Source organism: Rhinolophus hipposideros (genome assembly GCF_964194185.1).
Source record: "Rhinolophus hipposideros genome assembly, chromosome: 7".
Taxonomy (NCBI): Eukaryota; Metazoa; Chordata; class Mammalia; order Chiroptera; family Rhinolophidae; genus Rhinolophus; species Rhinolophus hipposideros.
In genome coordinates, this window is record NC_138053.1 from 42686893 (window position 1) to 42710054 (window position 23162).

General features: G+C 33.3%; 1 protein-coding gene across 45 annotated transcripts in view; it reads left to right on the plus strand.

Moving 5' to 3' along the window:
* MEF2C (myocyte enhancer factor 2C) overlaps positions 1 to 23162 on the plus strand; it is a 165015-nt gene that overhangs the window by 36234 nt on the left and 105619 nt on the right. For 2 of the 45 annotated variants that reach the window (XM_081054143.1, XM_081054164.1), the window contains exon 3: positions 21388 to 21501. The exons of the other annotated variants lie outside the window; for them this stretch is intronic. The gene's annotated coding sequence lies outside the window, so the exon portion shown is untranslated. The remainder of the gene's footprint in view (positions 1 to 21387; positions 21502 to 23162) is intronic. 45 annotated transcript variants of the gene reach the window in all.

Here is a 23162-nt window from a genome sequence, read left to right on the forward strand (position 1 = left end):
AGAACCTCAATAACCAAATAGTGGGTCTCAGAGTCCAATTTTACCCACTAAGCCAAAATCTCACATGCATTATCTCAGCAATTAGATGAGAAAAAGGAAATAACTATAGAAACTTAACTTCACATGGCATCTTGGGGAAAAGTATTCAGTAACCCTAGAATCACATATTTTAAACTGTGTGATACGTTAGTATGGTTTTTAAAGATAAGTGAACTAATTCTTGGTCTATGATACCATTCTGCATTGTTAATGTGAAGGAAAAACTATATATATATATATGTATATATGTGAATATGAATATATATATGAATATGAATATATATATGAATACATATGTATATTATCAGCTATTTGTTAGATCTTCCTTTTATAAGCAATGCCTTATGGCAATTTGTAAAAATGCATTTTTTTCAGTTACAATATTAGCTTTCATTGAAATGTGAACATCTAGTTTTATGTTATTTTTATCTAGTGATCTTCAGTTTGCTTCCTACTTTTTTGAGCTGTTTTAATTTTTAATCTTTACTTGCAGGAAACATAGTAATTTACATAGTTTTAAGAATGTGAGCTGTATGACAGTGTATAAATGGATATTAAATGGATTTCAGGAGTTATTCAGTTAATTTAATTAATATAGATGGATATTCTGGAGAATTTGAATTCAGGTACATCTTTTAAGTTTCTCTTTGTAGTTGAAAAAGAACACAAACAACAAAACTTTAAAACCAGAGATACATGTGAAATAAATACTGACAAGTTAGAAGAACTTGCATTATATTTGAAAACTAGGAAATGTTATATCAACTGTATTCAAATGCATGGCTTTTAGTTTTTAACTGAATATTTCTGTGTTCAGTAAAAGGCCTTTTGAAAAAGGAAAATGATCATTTTTAGAATTTTCACTATGAGAAATAGTATGAACTTTCTCTTCCTCTAATAAACAGTTTTCTTGTTTTTTCATAAAACTATTACTGTGCTCTGAAAGTGAGGACAGAGAGACTGGTCAGAGGTCAAACAAGACTCAGATATTTATGAATTTCCAAATGTATATGCTTTGACTTCAAAATTAATAGCTATCGTATCTTTAAAGTCATGGGTTCCTTGCCAGATTTCCACAGTGAATTTTAGTAACTACATTTGGTTCCGCTTTATTTTACTGTTGAAGAGAAGCAAATGCTTATTTGAATTACCATGCAAACACCAAAATAACCTGTGTTCTCTGTATTTAAAAATGCTTTTTTTAGAAATGTTACTTGAAGATTTGGGAATTAGATGTGTAATTTGGAATTAATTGGTTACAGTGATAAATGGCCTCTGTGTCACATTGTGGTGTCCACTGTCAGGGGGAGTTTTGTGTGTTTTATGCGATATTAAGTGCCACTGGTAGTGCTCAGTGTTCCTTCGTCTCTTTCTAAGGAAACCACTGAAACTAGTAATGTCTACTTCCTAATGTGATTTTGACTATAGTTATTTGAATTCCCTCTTTGGAACCTTCCAACTGTAAAGCACACTCTTAAGACTCCATAAAACACCAGATTTATATTTAGTGTCCATTTGAGTTCTAAATATACAGGAAACAAGTATTCACTATAGAGGCCTGGATTACCCAAAGACTTGAGGAGGAAGTCATAGCTGTTCGCTAATTCTATAAAAGATAATTATATAAAGTCATTAGTAATATTTCCAAAGAAGATTGCAAATATAGCATTTCGAAAACCTTTTCAAAAATTTTGATCATTCACGAACTAAAATCAACTAATAGTTTCTCACAAACAGAATCCATTGAAATGCTGTGAGCTGTAATTGATCTTTATGTAATTGAGTATATGTTAAGTGACAGGGCCATGGGTGTAAAATATTGGGGTTACTTTGTGCACCTAGTTTAGAGCAGTGGTTCTCCATCCTGGCTACATAGGGAGTTTTTCAAAAACACTGAACGCAGGTTCCACCTCTAGATTTGGATTAAATTGGTCTGCCATTTAGGCATTGCTGTTTCTCAAAGCTGCCTGGGTGATTTTAATGTGAAACCTGGGTGAAAACTATTTAGAAAAAGGCAAAGGTGAATCTAGAACTTGGTGATACAACTCCATGCATTCTGAAAGTTAAAGAAACAAGTAAGCGTGTACCTTGAAAACTATGTTGGGCTCTGCCCATAAAATGTCTACTGCTATTCCCCCAACACATCCCCTTTGGACATTGGCTACAAATTTATTAATTAATCAGTCAGTTCATTCACTAAGTGTGTAATGGGAGGTGGCTTGTTAGACGTTAGGGATACAAAAGTGAAAGATGAAGTCTTTGCCCCTGAGGAATTCAGTCTGATGAGGGTGATGAACGTGCCAGATACAATTATGAATGTAATGTGATAAAGGCTACACAAGTGTGTTGACGGTAAAGTGGATACGTAAGTGATGGAATGTTCAGCTTTTTTGGGAGATGACTGGTCAGGTCAGTCTTCCTTCAGTAGAAGAAAGGACACCTAAAGCAATTCTTAAATAATGGGTCAAATCCTGGCAGTATTCTGGAAAAGGGAAGTTTTTGGATTCATCTCTCCTCTGAAAGCCTAACAGACGTTTATGAGTTTTTACGTGACCTGCCATATTCTCAGTATCGCCTCCCCATTTGGAGACCCAGGCCTTGTCCAGGACCTTAGGTTTTATTAAAATTAAAATTAGGGAAGCTGAGGAAGCGATGAGGATGGTACCAGAAGTAGGAAGAGTTTAGCTCATGCCCTTTCCATTCTCTAGACAACAGAAAACCTCATTGCTACGAATCTCAAGGGAACTTGAAGGACTTGCTCCTCCTCCACTCCCACTCATGCCGTTTCCTAGACACAGCTGAAAGGAAGGATGGCCTGATCCAGGTCCACCCCTGCAATTCAGTGTTTGGACAAGGGATGTGGAACAAGTTACGAATGAGGGAGAAGAGCACCCTCAGTGGGATACCACCACAAGAATATACTGTGGAGATTCAACTTTTATCTGTTACAAAGTTATTTTAAAAAACTTCAAGTGGTATTTCTGCTAGTTTTTTTTTTCTTATTCTAAAAAAGCAAAAATAAATAAATAAAAGTACTTTATGGATATCATACCCTTAGGAAAAGATCTTGTGTACTTTAAAATTACTCTATTAAGGGTACTTTCATAGAAAGGAATAAATCTATAAAACATAACAAACCATGGCCTTGAAAGACATGTAGAATCCAAGAAACTGGATTCATTCCTTCTGTGTTGCCTAACAGGCATACAACACACACACATACACACACACACACACACACACACACACACACACACACACACACACACCAACTTCTCTGTGTATATCAGAAGACGAGAAAATAAATATGCTAGTCAAGTTACATAGAAAAAATTGCATTATTTCATAGGCATCCTTACTATAAAATGAGCGACATTCAGTTTTATGTAAGGGGGAGAAAAGGTGGGTAGATGGTTGTCTTAGTTACATAATGGAATAAAATTCCAAGTCTGTAAATCAACTTTTCATTCCAGCTACTAGACTATGTTACCTCCACAAACCAGATTCTTCATTAAATAAGCCCAGTTTCATATTGGGATGGAGGACAGGGAACTGGGCTGCTTGCCTATATCATTTCCCAGTGACTGGAGTAGAGAATTAAATTAGTTATGAAACACTGAGAACTTTGATCTAATGGGTTGACTTTTTTGGAAGTACCAAATATATTGAATTTGATCTCAAATAGATAATACATTAATGTCACACATGCTTTTAGAAAATTATCACCTTGAGTAAATTAGGTATACATGTAGCGTGGAATTCAATTAGTGTATTATTAGAGATTTATAAGTCAGTAAATATCATAAGGTGAGATTTATTTTTTTAATGCATCTGGAAACCCTCCAAAGATGCAATATGATCCAGGTGAAAGCAAGTGATTTTAAGCCCTTGGAAGCCCTCAGTGCTGGTTTTGCAGGAAAGGAGCATATTTATTAGGACTGTTTTATCTCTGAAAGTCAGAGCTTTCTATGATTGCAACTTATAAATCTATTGCGAGTCAGTGAGGTTATCCAAATGAGTTTTTCTCTCACGTCATGCAATAGCCGAGAAGCTCTTTGATGACAGTCAGCTCATAAATGGATAGACTAGTAGACTTCAAGAATATACTTGAAGTCTACATCCAAGTAAGATAATGCTATAACATAACTGTTTTAGAGTGTTATATTTCTAAGATAGTTTAATACAGTGGATTCCAGATCTGGCTTCACATTCGAATTCTTGGAGAGCTTTTTAAAAATAGCAATGCTGGGGAACCAGCTCCAACGATTCTCATTTCGTTGGTCGGGGATGGGTCTACATATCATTATTGGGTTTTTTTAAGTACCTCAAGTGATTCAAATATGTATGCAGTCAGGGTTAAGAACTTCTGTTAGCATTCAAAATCTTCAGAACTTTGAATCATCTTTGAACACTAAGGTAAAGTAAATAAGGAACATTAGAATTATTTCCCTTTCAGGTATAAAATTGAGACAAAAATGAATTGATTTCGTAAGTTATATCAGGGAAATTATCTCTTCCATAGACTCTTTCCTTTCCTAGTTTATTAGACCAGCTGCATCATTCCAGCTTCTAAATTATTAGCATTTCTAAATATGAAGTAACAGGGGAAGTGATGAACTTTATAAATAGACTGCCTGAAATATTTGGCATGAGGGGTCAAGATGTAGGCGAAGCTGGAGAAAAGACTTTAGTTTGTGTATTAGCCAGAGGCCAACAGTTGTTAAATTCCCTAAATTTCCTTAAGGAAAGGAAGAGTATGAATCCCTTTAAGAACATTTTTTTTTTCTTTCCTCCAATGTGTAGTCAGTAAAACCCAGAGGGGAAAAAAATGTACCTTTCGAGCCAAAATTAGGTCATGCCAACCACAGCAAATTGGAAGCTCTACTTAAAATGTAGTCTTGCAGGATTGCTGTGGATCATCTTAATGTCACGCACGTGGTGGGGCTGAGGCTTCCAGATCATGGCTGCAGGGCTCTGCTGAGCAGGCCAGCCTGCTGACTGATCGCCCCAGTCAAACTGCCGTTGGCACACAGACAGGACCTAAGGTTGTGTCTGAAAAGTTTATTCTGGAATACGACATTTTTAGGTGGGGAAAAAAATGTATAATTTCTAAAAAGTAACAACAACAACAAAGCAACAAAACCCAGTTCATTTTGCTTTATGATTTTAGAGGGGGGGAAATGTTAAAGGAAGCAGAATGGACAAATTCATCTGAGTGGCCAAGCAGGCATGCCTTCCTGATAATTAGGAGGGGGTGCTAAAGAACTCACCTTACCATTAAAAATAAGAAAGAAAGAAACCTACGAAATAATAGTTTCATTCAATTATTCACCTGTTCATATTAGAAGTGGTGGGATTTTTCTTTTTTCCAGCCTGGAGGGATGTGGAAGAAAATTAGAAGGCACTTTATTCATTTCATTGCATTTATCATTATTAGAAAGTTGAATCTACTGTAAAATGCAATATATTTCCATTATGTAAAAGAAACTGCTGCTTTTTTCCTACCTACAGAACATTGTATTTCATTGGTATTTCTATTCATTATTTGAATGTTGAACTGCTCATAAAAATATAACTTATTTCCACTACATAAAAGAAATTTATACTCTTTCCTACTTGCGGAAAATATTTAATAAAATGATAAGGCCTGTAAGGTTTTAAAACTTTATTGTGGAATGCACTAGAGAACTTTATCAAGTTGTGTAGGGAAAGTATTAATGTCTGTTCTAGTATCCCATGTGTTCTGTTCTCAAGGGGAAAAAAATCTAAAATACATTTTTTATTAAACACTACTGAATTTATTCCCACCAAAGAAAAAAATCGTAAATTTTTGGACTTATTCCTAAATGATCACATATATTTGCAGCTGTGGGCATTTTCTCCATTAGCTTTATATCTATGTCATCTCTGGAAAAAGAAGTTTTTCTCTTCTAGAACAACTTTCCAGTGGTGTACAATTAATTGTATCTCTCATGTTTCCAAGGCGTCTCTTAGGCTGAGGTAGCAGTGGATATGTAATATTCTAACTGCTGTGAACTGAACTGGGATATTTTGTAGGAGTCTGGAAAAAAATGCTTTCTTTTTGTTACAGAATACTGCATTCTTCAGTTACTTAATATAGGAACATTCATATATTAAATGTTATTCTCCTTGACTTTGCTTGCACGCTGGTTCTACATTCTCTGATAACAGGAAATAAAAGACCCAGTTGGTACTGCATGAAGGTCTGGAAATACTTTACAGAGGAGAAAACAGTTGAGCTGGATCTTAAAGAACTGGAAGATCTTTAAAGATCTTAAAGAACTGGAATGTGTCATGTCTTGTTGCTACATGTCTTGGTTTTGAGTACAGACTCTAGCATACCACTATGTGTCCGATAACACAGTCCCATCCCCAACACAAATAATTTGTATCCGCAAAATCTGTTTTAAAATTGGGAAATCCAGGATTTAATTTTCATAGAAACACTTTTTAAATGGTTGTTAGCTTCTCACATGTACCTACAAAAACCCATTATACAGTTACAATATTTTTTTAAAAAAAAACAGTAGGAAGCCATATGCATGTTTATAATACAAAGAACTGAATTAGATTGTTCAAAGTTTCCTTAACCAGTAATGCTTGGCCAAAGGATTCTTTGACGTGACAGGTGGAGTTTTTGTGGAAATAATGAAAACACTAAGTTTCAAAATGTAGTCCACCACATATAGACCTCAGAAACACTTTGTTCCTTTAAAAGTGCATATTTCCCACCACCACCTTCCTGGAGAGACCTTTCAACATAATATTTAGATGTTTATTGGAGTTGGAGGATTACTGCTTATAGATTGTAAGAATTCTTGGTTTATAATTTCTTCTAAAACTAGCCTTTTCTGTTCCTTAATGCAGATATATAATAAGCATCACTCTAAATATTTACTAGTTATCATTAGCTAACATGAAATATATGAGAAAGTGACTACCCCAAGATGTAAGTGAACAAGAACTAAAGAAGAGGACAGAGGGGATTAACAAGGATATGTGCACGGATGAGAGTGCCTGAGAAGGATTTGACTAAACTAGCATTAGGACTCACACAGTTGCGCTCCAGACTCCATACCCTTCTTGGCTACATGATGCTGCCTTCCATGGTCTCTAATAAACTCTTACTGAGCTACCTCCTCCGAGATGTCCCTTGAATTTTATTGCCCATGTGTCCAGGCACATGGTGAATGGATACTTGTTAAATAAATGAGCAAATGAATTCTGCTACTCCCTTCCTTCTGAATTATAATATCTGTGGAGTCTTGTTCATTTTAGGGCCTCCAGATGTGACTGGGAAAGTGCCGGGAACATATTGTAAGTGGTCTCTGGTTAGAAAGCACAGTTCTTATATAGTTACAGAAAGCTGCTATCAGTGGCCTTTATTTCATTTTATATGAAGGTAATAGATGCAGCTTCTAAAAATTATACATATTTCTTTCCCAGATTTTGCCCCCCCCCATGAAAAATTATCAGCCTTTGTGGTTCTTGTCTATGTCATGAGTCAAAATCATGAGATAATACTGTTGTAACTCATAAAACTATGTTAAAAGACACATTTATGAGTCATTAAGAGACAGTAAGTATATCTCATTGGCTCTGGTTGGAATTCAAGTTTTATCCAATCAATTTATGAAAGTTGGGGTGTTTCTGTTTTGTGATAAGCATCTGACTAAGTTGATCTCTTATACCTGTACAAATATGAAGAACCAAGTCCGTTAGAAAGAGTATATATCTTTTCTAAATTCATTATGTAGACATCTAACAAAAGCTAACTCAAGCCTTTTATCTATTCCACTTTTAGTTAGCATTGGTATATGGTGGGAATAAGAAAAACAAAATGGTGGTCAACTCATGAAGTTTTACTCTTCACTAGCAATCTTCAAGATATGTTTTAATAATATTGTTATCTAAAAATGATAGTCACATTTATTTTGCATAGATTTCATTTATTCAGGCCATTTCTAATTTCCTGTATCCATTTAAGTATAATGACGTATTACTATTTTAAATTTATTGAATGTAGCTAATGGAACAGTTCTTCTCAGTGGTTCTAATGGAAGATAATTTGGCTGCCAAGTATACACAGCTATTTGATAATTGACTCTTTAGTCAAGGATGTACAAGTCTAGCCTAGAAGACCTCATTATCCGTTAGGTACCCACCTTAGTTAGAACTACATTTTAACACTACATTCTTAAGAACAGCATGCATGCCATTTTAATTGTCACTTGAAAAAATAATACCTATGATAAAAATCTTTCTTAAAAAATTTTGCTTGTTGTATAGTATATTCATTTCAAATGATGGTTAATACAATCAGAAAACAGTGTTTAAATAAATTGAACATTGCCTTGAATGTTCTTTCACAGGAATTGATTTTAGAATATGATTCTGACTATCTTCTTTCATTTTGTGTCGTGTATTTTCTTCATTTCAACTTTCCATCTCTAGCATTGGTACGTTTAAATATATATTTCTTTATATTTATTAATATAAATAGAAATAGCTTTAAAATTAACTTTTTAAATTATATAGAAGAGATTTAAAATACATTGTAAAAGAGTGATTTTTAAATATAAATTTGACTTTGTTGCTAGGAAGTACTGAACACTTCAACATACAGTTCTAAAAATGTTTTAAGCATGTTATATCAAAAAAGACACTAATATTCTTTTGTTTGGCATAATATACTAAGAAATGTAGAGAGTTCTGCATAAATCACTGCCATATACAATCACTTTTAGTCATTTAAATTTCCATTTGTCATTATGAAAATGTTGCAACCTAAAATGCAAATCCAGTTTGATAGTTTGCTTAAACAGATGATCCTCAACTTACGATGGTTCGACTTAAAATTTTTCGATTTTGCAGTGGTGTGAAAGTGGTACGCATTCAGTAGAAACTATACTTAGAATTTTGAATTTTGATCTTTTCCCAAGGTAGTAATATGCACTACAATACCCTCCCATGATGCTGGGCAGTGGTAGCGAGCCACAGCCCCCAGTCAGCCATTCGATCACGAAGGTAAACAACTGGTTCTCTACAGTATTTATTTTCAGATGATTTTGCTCAACTTTAGGGTAATGTAAGTGTTCTGAGCATATTCAAGGTAGGCTAGACTAAGCTATGATGTTTGGTAAGTTAGGTTCTATGCATGTATTAAATGCATTTTCAGCTTAAGATATTTTCAACTTACAGTGAGTTTAGCAGGAAGTAACTTCATGGTAAGTCGAGGAACATCTGTATTGTAGATTTCTAAAGCACTTACGGATTGAGTCTGATTGTATTGGTTGCAGTATAAAGCTGCAAGTAATAATTATCCCAATACATTTTAGTACAATTAGAATTCTTTTTGAGATGCTGAAAATTTTGTAATTTCAAGTACCTAGGAAAATATTATAATCTATTCACATAATTATAAATGCATCAATTCTTTTAATTTACAAACATACTAGAAAAGTATATATTCGTAAATATTGAATTTTTGCACCTTAAGGTAGCTACCTGGCCAACCAGAATGTGAAATTATTAACACTGTTTTTTTTTAATAAAATGTTAGCGTATAGAAACTAAATATTAGTAGAAAAATAAACCAAATTTTAGCAGATAAATGTTCACACTGAGTAAATTCACTAACTCTATATTCAATACTTGTTAAGAGAGGTTGACTGATAAGAAAATGTGTGAGTGTTTACTGGAAGACAAAGCAAAGTCTTGCATTATTGTAATAATGAAACAAAGCAAAGTCCATTAAAAACATTCTTCATTTAAAAAATGTATTATATATAAGTTCACATACACACACACACACACAAACACACAAACACATATATATGTTTGCATGTATGTCAAAGGGATCACCGAAGTCAGAGTGAGTACATGAGGCCTGGAAGTTTTACTTGCTGTTCCATATCAAAAGGAAGGGCATTCTGGAAATCATGATGGCTCTGAAGAGCAATGGTCTTCTAAAGTCTGCTCTAACTCTAAATTCCTCCATTCTCTCCTCTGCTTTGGCAGTTACCATTCATAGGTGGTGTTCTTAAAGCAATCAAAGTAGCCATCATCTTTCATTAAAATATTGGATTCTTTTTAGCAGGATGTAAGGTGAAGAGGCTTGGGTCATATTGCCACCAATCTCAGAGCCATCACTTACCTTGGGCAATAGAAATCCTCTTTGACTCATATTCCTCGTATGTAAAATGGACGTACTAACGCAGTAAGGTTGTTCTGAAGAATGAATGTGTTACTATACATAAAGTAAATAGAATAGTACATGACACAAAACAAACATTAGCAATCATTATCATTTTTTAACTTTTACAATTAAGAATTTCTACATTGAAAGGTTTTTGGTTTGGGCCTTTTGGGGGGAAATAAATTTTATAATCTTCTACATTATCCTACAAACGAACGTCATTTAAGGTGACTTTATTATTTGATTTTATTTTTTCAAAGATTTTTTAAAAATTCCTCTAGAATTTTAATAGTTTCAGTTCATATTAATTTAAAAATAGAATTAGAGGATACCAGATTTACCAATTTCTGGAAGTTTCTGAGTTTTGAAATCTTGATTAACAATAGATAACTTACTGAAGGAGTATGCAGATTCATTTTCCTGAAACATCAGAGAAAACTAAATCTTAATAGTGGTAAATCATTAATCCCACTGATATAAAGTTAAACATTTAGACACAAGTCTGTGGATAAATGTGTTCAAACTTTTATTGCAGATTTTTGCAAATTTTTAAATTAGGCTTTAGAACTACATTTTGCATTCGCCAAATATCACATTCATTTTCAGTGCATTTTATCATAGCTATATGAGGTTTTTTAAAAAAACTGTTCTCACAATTCTTGTAAATAGAGAGAGAGCCTGTAGAATTCAATAGAATAGCTAAAATCATGTGTAGCTGGCTGTTAGACATGTGAATCTTAAGATTTAGACAATTGGAGCATGTCTATTTATAAATGCCTTGTATTTTAAAATTAATTGATTTGTAAACAAGTAAATTAAAAGCACGGTTGACCCTTAAACACTACAGGTTTGAACTCTGCAGGTCCACTTATACACTTATTCATATCTTTTTTCTTTCCCAATCATTTCAATAATGTTTTTTTTTCTAGTAACTACAAATGTGTTTTCTCTCTCTTATAATATTCTTAATATTTTCTTTTCTCTAGCTTAATTTATTGTAAATATATAGTATTTAATACATATAATATACAAAATATGAGTTAATCAACTGTTTATGTTATTGGTAAAGGCTTCTGGTCAACAATAGGCTATTGGGAGTTAAGTTTTTGAATACTCAAGTTATTGTAGATTTTCGACTTTGCAGGGCTCGGTGTCCTTACCCCCCACATTGTTCAAGGGTCAGCTGTACCCTGAACAGTTGTTTGGCACTGACATATTCTTTTAGGAAATATTCTACAACATTGAAAAATTTTTCTATCTGAGAAAACAAAATTCCCACATGGCCCACATAGAACTCTAAATAACCAGGGAATCTTTTAATCAGCTCTTTCGCAGAAAACAGTAACATTAGTAAACAATTTTTATCCCCAAATATGTCCTTTTTTAACTAAAATCTGAACTTTATTTTTTCACATCAGCATGCCCCATTTATCAGAGTAGATGGAGATGAATTCATGACTTTTTTTTTTTAATGTACTTACTAAGGTTGGAAATCATTAGCTAACAGCATGAGTGAGAAGCTACCACTACTTAAGTTTTCAAACTATATCTCAGTTTATCTACCTTATGACTAGAATAATTACAACAAAAGTTAGATGACATATGTAAAGCACTTAGCATATTGCCTATTATTATTATTACTACATAGAAAGATGGAGATGTGTGAAAATGTGAATTCTTAAGGAGGTGATTTTCATCTATATAAAGTTTCCCAATATTTTACAAAGTAAGAGATATGACCTAACTAGAGAGTTATACCCATTCAACCAAATTCTGGAAGTAGGTTTTACATTTTCTCCTCAGTTGTTTTCGGCCACTATAGCTTTGGACTTGCAAATACAGATCATTATTAGGTTTTTAAATCATGCAGATTCTCTCCACCACCTTTTGCTACTTGCCTTTTGGGGAATATTTTTTTAATAGCAAATTATCTATATCATCTTTGGTAAAGTTTTAATAATAAGATTATAAATCTCAGTGAATATATAAAATATGAGTTTTACTCATATCACGTTGTGCTCAATTACTAGTTATAAGTTTGCAGAATGGAATTTATTTGCACTCTGTGCATTGCCAATTTTTACTCATATACTTTATAAATGCAATATATTTCAATCTTAATTTTTGTAATTTAGACAGAAGTTGTTTGTATTCCAATTTGAGAAACTCCTTTGTAATACATTTGTGATCCAAGTCAATCCTAAAAATTGTATAACTATAAATGAGATAAAATAGAAATAGTGATCTTATGTGAAAGCTATAGATTGGTGTCTGTTCTAGTCTCCTAATTATGCATCTAATCAGCCTGTTAAAATTCTATCTAGAGGTCCTAGAATTATTCTCCCTCTCTCTTTTTTTAATGTCATTGTTTTATAGATGAGTTACTAAATGAAAAAAAGAAAAGTGATAATAGAGGAAGTTGGCATGGAGAATTGTCGCTGTACTCAGCTCTTTTTATCTTTTTCTAAATATAGTTTTAAAATATTGTTCAGGTCAGCTGATGTGTAAGCAGTGGAGTGCTTCTTCATGTCTTCTTTCTTTCCCAATCATTTCAATAATGTTTTGATGAATTAAATTATATAAGGGAAACAAAGAAATCAGTGCCAAGTTCTAATATCAAGTTGAGAATTAAAATTGCTAATTCCCCAGATATTTTTAATATATTGCTAATCTCAAGACCAGGACTAAATTGGTATTCCAGGACTAAAGTGGTAAATTTTTAATAGAGATGTCTCTTAAAAGCATGTCTTATTTTAACATACTAGAATATCATTTATTCTTTGAGGGTGTGATTTATTCTATTTAAATATAGCCCTGTAAAGGAGATGTGTTAATCTATTTTTACTCTAAGTACATAAATATGTCTGCTACACTCTAGTCAGTAGATGTGTATTCAGAAGCCAATATGCCTCACATTTCTTCTGTAAATGATGAATAATATTGATAAATGAAAATTACAAATCTGCAATAGAGCTTAACTATTGAATACTAAATCATTCTGTTACTAACTCTGTGTTCCAATGACATTTTCTAGATTTAAAAAAATGTTATTCCTACACTTAAAAAATATTTTGTGCTTTTGCAGCAATGTATGCAAATGCGCACTTAAGAGAAAAATCACAATGCAGCCACAAATAATTCCCCTTAAGACTCAAAGTGCCATTTTCAAAAATGGTTCAATTTTCAGAATAGAATATTTAAAACCTCTTTCCTGCCAGACTTTACATTCCACATGTTTGGTGCAATTAAAACAGAAGAGTGGTGGAATGGAACTCTTCCATCTATATTTTGGAAAAACATATTCACTCACCTCAATTTGTCAGTGTGCATTAAGAGGTAGGTCATTATGCAGGAGAAAAAGAAGAAGAAGGCAGCTCTAACTCATGTGTCTGACATATACTGAACATGGCCATTAATACAACTTGGCAGTGACCTTGGCAGCATTTCAGGTAATCTCTTTTCAGGGATAAACTATTTGAATGATATTTCTACCATGTTAAGCACAAAGAGAGTTCTCTTTGGAACTGTATTGCTTAATTTTCTCTTATCATAACAAAAATATTTTTTCAATGATCCCTTAATGATATTCTTTCTCTTTGCTCTGTCAAATGACAATTCACTCCAATGCACTGTTGCTGTCACTTTTCTGTCATTATGGAGGACTGCTATATATTTGGTAGCACTTTCATAAAGGGTTGAAGTTGATTTTATTTTTATTATAGGCATAAACCTGTGGTCAAATTTTATTATACAACTCATAACCCAAGTTCTCAAAAGCAGAAAGCATATGTAGAGAAGATGTAGGTTGAAAATTCAATGTTGAAGAAAATTTTTTATTATGTGGTTTATAAAACCTTCAGTTCTATAGTTATTTTTATTACCATTTAGGATTTATTTAGATCATATAAGGGTAAAAGGGATCAACTATATGGTGATGGAAAGAGAACTAACTCTGGGTGATGAACACACAATGTGATATATAGATGATGTATTACAGAATTGTACACTAGAAACCTATGTAACTTTACTAACCTTGTCACCCCAATAAACTAAAAAAAAGACAAAACATGGTTTTTTATCACAACTTATTAGACTTTTGCAATAAAAGATTCAAGCACATCATTACTTATTGCCTACTTCAGATGAATTTGTCACACAAGAAGGGAACTGTGGTGCATAGAAGATTTAGGTAAATGAATAAAAAAGATGAAGACAAATAGTAAAGCTGTAATCTTTTTAAAACATTCTATCACTGTAATCTCATATTTAGTAATCTATACTTAAATGCTTGTAATAAAGACACTTCATGTATTGGAGGTTTTACTTAGTAAAGAGGCTCTAAGCAGGTCATAATTTCTTACAATTGTTTCTACATCATATTTCAATACAGAAGGTGAACAATGACTATAAAGGAAGAACATTTTTGTTTTCCATAATGCAGATCCATTTTTTAAAACTATTTCTTCCTGAATCGCTCTGGCGTCTTTTGCAATTTGAACCAGTTTTTAACAACAGCATTTGTAAGAGCCATTGACACTGAAGGATATGACAGTTTCGGTTCAGTGTTCATTGTTTGTAATATACATTCTAGTTTAAATTTTTACAAGCCGTCCAAATTAGTTAATTTCTAGAATTAAAGCAAATTTACTGGTCATTAACATTTTTTAAATTATGTGTATTTATGTGTATGTAGAGTATTAGAAAGCTGTTTCCAATTAATGGGTCATTTTAAGTGCACAGGTGAATTATTTTCATACGTAGAACCTTTAATTATCATTTGATAAGAAGGACATAGAAATTTATTAGGTAAGGCATGTTCAGTAAATTACAGTATACTGCATTTCGTATCAGTTCACCTATAAATTTAACCTTTAGCAGTATCTATTTCCCAGTCATTGTCAAGTGGATCTATATAGTCAGAATTTCTTATTATGTTTACATTACTAAGGCACACACCAAGTGGAAAATTAGAGGTATCTTATCCCTGGCTACAAATTATAAGTAAATGGTTAATGGTAGCCTACAACACTATTTAAATTCTTCACCATGGGGAAAAGAGTTTTCCTTGAAATAACCGTAAATAGAAAAGCATTAAGTGATAAAATTTAAATCAGAGAAAAAAGTTTCTTAGTATTTTTAGCCTATTATATTTAAGCTATAAATAGCAACATAATTTAAGCCAATTTTCAAAGAATGAAATGGAAAAACCAAACAAACAAAATGAAACACCATTCTCTCGTGAGAATCAAACTTTCAGATTTATTTTTAGATAAAAGCTCAGATCATGGATTATTGTATTTGGTATGTTTCCCTGTCAGCTGATTTAAAACTTTGACACAAAATTTAAAAACTAGATGATGAAAATATTTCCTTAGCATTTTGTAAGACCTCCTAAAACATGTGGCAGAGGAAATAAGAGTTTGAAATCTGGAGTCAGTCAGGTTTCCTCATTTTGCTACTTACTTGCAGTATAAAGTTGGGCAAGTTCTGTATTTTTTCTGTGCCTTGATTTTTTTCCGAGCAGAAAAATAATATGAAGTATGATCACGATAACACAAACTTCTCCAGGTATAAGATCCAATTTAAATTATAGAAATATTCCTGGGACATGTTCATTTAATGTTAGCACTATCACTAGGATGATTAAAAATTATTTCACAGAAATAAAATATCAAATACAAACTAAGAGTCTGTTGTCAAAATTGCAAATTTTACTTTTCAAATCTATTTTTCCTTCCATGTTTATAATCTGAAATAGAATCTCCTAATATGACAATTTTCTGGATTAGAGAAAGTCACAGATACTAGTTGCCATTGATCGTAAAATCTTTCATTAGAAATAGAAAAAAAAACCTGTGTATTATCTCAGTAATATCTCTCACTTTGTAGTGGAGAAACTTAGTCTTAGGAAAAATTGAATGGAATACAATTGAATTTCATAAATATTAAAAATTGTTTAAATGTGATTATGTATACAATTACATTGCCTTCCTAGTAATTGGTCTGTCTCATTTTTGCACAGTTTCGATAGAATTCTAAAGATAGACTGATTTTTTTAAACTTAATTTCGACAATTTTTTGGTTCACCATTGATTTTTTTTTAATTAAAATATATTGGTGTGACAATGATTAGTAAAGTTACATAGATTTCAAGTGTACAATTCTGTAACACATCATCTATATATCACATTGTGTGTTCACCTCCCAGAGTCAGTTATCTTTCCATCACCATGTATTTGACCCTATTTACCCTCATCTACCACCCCCCTCTTCTTACCCTCTGGTAACCACTAAACTATTGTCTTTGTCTATGAGTCCTTGTTTCTCCATTGCTTTCAGTTTTATATCACATGTATCAGTGAAATCATATGGTTCTCGACTTTTTCTATGTCACTTATTTTACTTAGCATAGTAATCTCAAGATCCATCCATTTTGTCACAAATGGCATTATTTCATCTTTTCTTATGGTGGAATAGTATTCCATTATGTAATCAAAGTTAAATAACACATACGCAGAGACGATATTTTAAGTGATGGGGCATGTCTGTTTGGGTGTTTAAGCTTATAATGCAGTTCAAGGTTTGAGGAAAATCAAATGGCTAACGGAACAAATCAAAACATTTTTCATACCATGACTAAAAAAAACCTAAAAACTAAACAAAAACACACAAATGATAGAGACATTTTACAAAGCCCTGCATCCCAAAGAAATGAGATAGAGAAAACAAACAAAACATCACCACTCCATATATTGGGATCTTCCAAAATAACTCTGCTGTATCTCCCAGCCAGGTGACAGTGACACGCATCTCTGCATCATCTCCTTCTTGTAGGGCAGGACTGGAGGAGGGTCAGTAGGTTTATGTGGATCGATGGCTGTGGTGAGCATCATCACATGCCCTCTGAAGTTTAGACAGCTCACTGTACGGTGGCACACATCCTCAATTTCAGGGCTTCTAGAAATGGAAAGTTGCTTTTCTTCCAAAAAAAAAAAAAAAAACCATTCAGATGCTAATCCATAATATCACCTTAAATATTATTATTTAGCTTCTCATAAATACATGAAAACTTTACCGAGGAAGCTGGCATATTGTCATAGATCTAGCTATCTGTCACAGCCATGTTCTTTATCTCACGGTTTTCTCCTGCAATTTTTTCCCAACATATTTAATGACAACAAAAATGTGACAGAGAAATCATCACAGTATCTCTGACTTATTTATTTTCTGTAATTTTAATGGCTGATCCTATATTCATAAATTCTCAGGAAATGATTTTTCTCACTGTGTATCTTTTACTTTATTTTTTTCCCTATGATTGATATCTGTAATTGTACTCTTTCTAATCCGTTCTCTTTTATTATACAATAGAAAAGTCATTGATCATTTGCTCTCATCCTAGTAGAATATAAATATCTAAATGTTACATTCACAGATTACCTGGACACGTAGTCAGGAAACATGAAAGGGAGTTGGCGTTCTGGATTTATTAGAAGTTTTTTCTCTTTCAATAAAGCTAAGATGATATTATCCATTAATTAATTTAGTTCTTTATCAAACCTGGTGATTAACCAAAGCTTCACAATATTTTAGGGTCTAACCACGGGCAGGAATTAAAGATCTGAAGAATTCGACAATAGAAAAAGATGAATTTTAGTGGAGCATATATTTCAAAGGACTTGGAAATATTTAAAGATATTCTTAGGAAATTTAGTATGGAGATGGGGGATTGATAACACAGGTTGTCAAAGAACAGTTCATCTTGTATCACAAACATTAAAAAGGGAGGAGAGTATCTGGTGGGCTAAAGACAGACCTGTGTGAGGAATGGAAATTTAAAGAATTAGAAGGAAAAGAAATTAAAAATAGCATAGAAGTTTAAAGTTCTAAGAAATAGTGAAGGTATAAAGTTTGATAAGGAAAATTAAGATGACATTTACACCTTATTCAGTTTAACCACGAGAACAACAACAAAGGACAAAATAAAGTGTAGTCCATTTTTCATATGATGGGGAAACTGAATATAGATAATACCTAGAATATTACAAGTTTCCCGAGGGCAAGAATTTTTGTTTTATTTCTGTTTATATCCCTTAGGATAGTGCCTAGAACACAGTAGTTACTAAAACAAAAAAGGCCATTGTAGAATGAAGAAATGAATGAAATGCTTCTTTGCTTTATTTTTTACTTTTATTCAGTGAAATGAACTCATGCTTGTGGCCACATACATAAAATGTAACATAGGTACGTATGATGACCTGTGGAATCAAATGACACTAAAGAACAAAGCAGATTTCACGGAACTCCTGGACAGGTCTGGCTAAAGCCTAGGATAATTTTAGTAGCAGGAATTCTTGTAACATAATGCCATTGCAGAGCACAAGCTACAAATCTTAAGAATTTTTTGGAGGGGGGCGTTATTGGGAAACAGTGTGCTTCTCCAGGGCTCATCAGCTCCAAGTCGTTGTCTTTCAATCTAGTTGTGGAGGATGCAGCTCAGCTCCAAGTCCAGTCGCCCATTTTCAATCTTAGTTGCAGGCACCATCCTATGTGGCAATGGAACTGGAAACCTTGTCGTTGAGAGCTCACGCTCTAACCAACTGAGCCATCAGGCCGCCGCCAAGAATTTTTGAATAAAAACTAGAAGGTAACTATCAGTGATAAAAGAAAAGGAAGGATGATCCAGAGAACCACGATTAATAAGTCTCTGATGTGCAGACTTAAATATATACAAGGAAAAGCCACAATAATTTGTTACATGCTGTACGTTTGTTACACATCCTGGAACTCCCTGGGTGTGAGTATCAATACAGCATCATAAAAATCTGATCCTATTGGAATATTTCAACGTTTTCACTCTAGAGTGTGAAGGAGAAGGAGGTAGAATCTCAGCTTTCCAAAGGTTCTGATTTTGTGTTCTGTATGGCGTCCTCATCCATAAATTGGGAAATTATCCTCTAAACCACACAGATTTGAATGGTAGCTGAAGAAATAGTGACATGGATAATTTGTTAATTAAATTTTAAAAAGCCAAAAGTCTTGTGCAAAGAGAGTGTGGAAAGTTTGGCCCTTGAAAGATAGAATCAGAACTCAGCGTACCCTCAGTAAACTGGAGCAGTGGTCAGAAATCATGAAGTCAGGAAGAAACAAATTTTTTAAATACAAAGCATAGAAGAGTTGACTAGAAACAAATCTGTCAAGGGAAAATATGCAGAATTGGAATAAATGAAAAGGTAAACATTTACTTTAAAATTTATGCAGTGTCTGGATAATTTAAAATATATATTTGATCGGCATCCATAATAGAGCCTTTTTTGAGTATTATATATATTTTGAGACTTCCAGAGCTAATGGCAGCTATGACTTGAAAGATAGTGGAAAAAAGAGAAAGTAAAGGAAAGAAAGAATAACAAAAATAGGTATAATTCCATACACAATCTTCAAGTGTATCAAATGAGGCCATGCTAACCAAATGTTGTTCTTTGTAGAGAGGCTAGAACAAGAGGACTGGACATAAAGTATTCTGTGAGGGATTAGCTATAAGTAAGGATTTCCTGAGAGCGAGAGTTGTGAAATATCAAAATAGGTTACTGAGGAAGGTTATGTTGCTTCTTTTCCGGAAGGCCTTAAAAATAGGAGAGGTGGAATCTCTGTGAAATAATTTGGGTGTGGTTTTATCTGAAGGAGGGAAAAATGATATGACTTTGCATGGCCCCTGCCAGTATTAATATCCGGCATTTCTACTCTTACCTTGCCTGAATGAAATACAGATACGTATTTCAACCAACTGAAAACATTTTTTTTTCACTCTTTTCTAACATGGCAAAATTTAGATAAATTTAAAAATGACTCTCATAAAGATCCAACTTATGGCAAGTGAAATTTCCCGTACTGAAATTCTCTGTAAGTTTCAGGAGACATTTATTAGATATTCATCTTAACTAATTCTTTTCAAGAGAACTGGATAGAGATTGTGCTATATTCATTGTTTCCCAGTTCATAAAATATAAAGATAAACTTTTTATATAATTTTGAATTTTAGATACATTGGAAATGTGGCCAAATAATGACGTGGTGTGTCAACTAGTTAGCTGATGGTAATGTCCACTTTTCTAGCATCTAAAAGTAGTATCACCCTCTATATTTCGCAGAACACTTCCATTACCAGATCCACCAACAGGTATGAGTGGTACTGATATAAAAATTATTCCAGGGGTTTCTTCATTGTGAAAGGCAGATTTACCAACAGGTCTTTTCTTACTGAATTAGAAATCTCAGAAATTTCCTGTTTGCCAAAAGCAGGGCTATACAAGCAGCCATTTTGAGCTTTCACTTTGCAGTCAACTGCCCAAAATTTTAAATTTGAAGTCAGGCTTGGATATAATATATAATCATTATTGATTATGGAGTTTTTGAATGGCTATGACCCACTGTACTCATCAACTGGTACAGTAACATAGATATATGCTTAAATGAATATATATGTGCCTATATCTGTACCACAGTGTTCTGCCTATGAAAGTAGGAGAAAAGGCTGGTATATGCTGGAACTATACAAGCTATAACTTCCTCCCACTTTGTATGCTCTGCTAGAGCAAGGTTACATGGTACATTGTGGGGAAAAAAAAACTAATGTGAATGTCTATAAAACACTAAAGTGTGTAATTTTTCTTAAGCAATTATAAATACATCGCCAATTATGTCAACTGTTTTTATACAATTAATTAGTATATTTTATTAGGTGTGTGTCTTATAAAACTGATAGCCATAAAATTAGCTTCTAAAATAATATATTTAAAAAGCTTGAATTGCACAGTTATACTCAGAGGTCTCAAACACAGAATTCTAAAGAAGTAAGTAAATGTATAAAATTCTAAAGTTGAAATTCCACTGCATATAGAATACTGTAGTACCATAATTTAAGGAGATGAAGAAAGAGCATAGAATGAAACAAGAACAAGAGGAGGAGCAGGAAAGGGAGGGGAGGGAGATAGTGACAAAGTAATACCAGAGTTGATTAGGTCTGGGTTAGAAACCTACCCAAGGTATTTTGAAGGAGAGTGAGATGACTGCCTCAAGCCTGGAGACAAGAGACCTGTAATACTCTGTGTGATTCTCATCTTCATCAGAAACAAAGTTGACTCTCCTGACCCATCCTCAGGAAGATCACCTGTTCTGATGATTTTTCCTAGGAGTTGTGACGAATATATGCTGATTTCATATTCATTCACCTGTTTTTCCTTGTGAGTAACCACATTCATTTGTAGAAAGAGGGGGTGGGAAAAACTGCTGGTGTTGTTCAGCCAGTAAATTCTGATACTCTAATGACTAATATCTAACTAACTCAAGTTTCATTCTATTCCCCTACTAGCACAATGAAATAAATTCTTTTTTGCCATCCAGAATAAGAGAATGTCATGATTTAAAGAACACTGATTTTGAAAGTACTTCCTATGTTCCACTAAATGCCTCTGAACATCACATGTTCTGCATAGAATTTTAACTTTAAAGTCCTCTTTTGAATATGACCTTGCAGCATGGAGAAGAAGCACAGTATGTGTTTTGAGTATTGAGTCTGGGACTGGACGTATAGGGGTTCACATTATAGCTCTCACACTAGCTATGTGACCCTGGGCAAGTAACTTAACTTCTCTGTTCTCCTGTTCTGTAAAATGGAAATGATAATAGCACCTTTGTCATAGGCTGTTGTGTGGATTAAAGTTAGTATATGTAAAACTTTTAGTGCCACAATATTTTATAATTTGTAGCTATTATTAAAATTCTAGATGTGATTAGTGGTCCAAAGTGCATAATGTAACCGCTCTCTTAACTGCTTATATTGCTTGAAACTGAAGTGAATGCAAAAATATGGAAAAGCAATTATATTTATCCAGCCTATTTAAACATCTTTGTCAGCTTAGTATTCCTCTAGGACTAAATCTTTTGGAGAAGCATTCTGATCTCATTTTGTCTTACACCTTTATTGAATTTATACCATTTAGGAACTTGAAAGAGCTTTTTAGAAATTGAACCCAGGTCTCTTCATATGTCCAAGGAAAATGAGACTCAAAGGAGTTGACTGACCCAAAGACATGCAGCTCTTGGGTGGCAGAACCCATCCAAGAGTCTGATTCCAAATAGAGCTTTCTTTCTGCTGCACTTGGTGCCTTGGGCCTTGGAGACAAATTACACTAAATGCTAAATATTTTATTAATATTTTTACTTCAAAAGAGCAGTAGTTTTCTGCACCTGATACCATGTTTGTATTTCTTTGTAAAGGTAAAAGAATACTTTCCCCATGTTTGATCAATTATTCAACAATACTGTTATGTTTTCTTTGAGCGAAAGGAAAAAGGCACTGAGCTAAAGTGTCGATTTAGGGCATTTCAGTGGTGCAGTGTATTCAGTAGTCAGAGGGAAGAAGCTTGTTCCTTTCTTTAAAGCTAGCACTTCCCAAAGGATATTATAGATAAATTTGGAAATACTACAGGTTCTGGCATCCAGCATATTGAAGAATGAAAATTCCTGCAGGCAAAGAAACCTGTTTTCCTAATTTTTTTTTTTATTTCCTGACTTTGTATTTTTTTATTTTAATTATTATTATTATTATTTTGCAATAACTTGTTAGCATCCTTAGGAACCAGTGGACTTTAGAATCCACTTTGATATTTCTAAAGAGAGTCATGAGCTTGCTTCCACGAATGGGCATTTTCAATTAGATCCTAGGTTTTAGAGACTCAGTATAAAAATCTGTCCATTTCAGTAACCTCCGATCCATAGTAGCATGGTCTTTTTTATAGGAGAAGTACTGTAATACTTTTCCATGTAGAATTATCTACCAAGGATGACTTGGTCTATCCTTGAAAATAGCTTTGGCCAGAATGTGTAGACATTCAGAGATAAG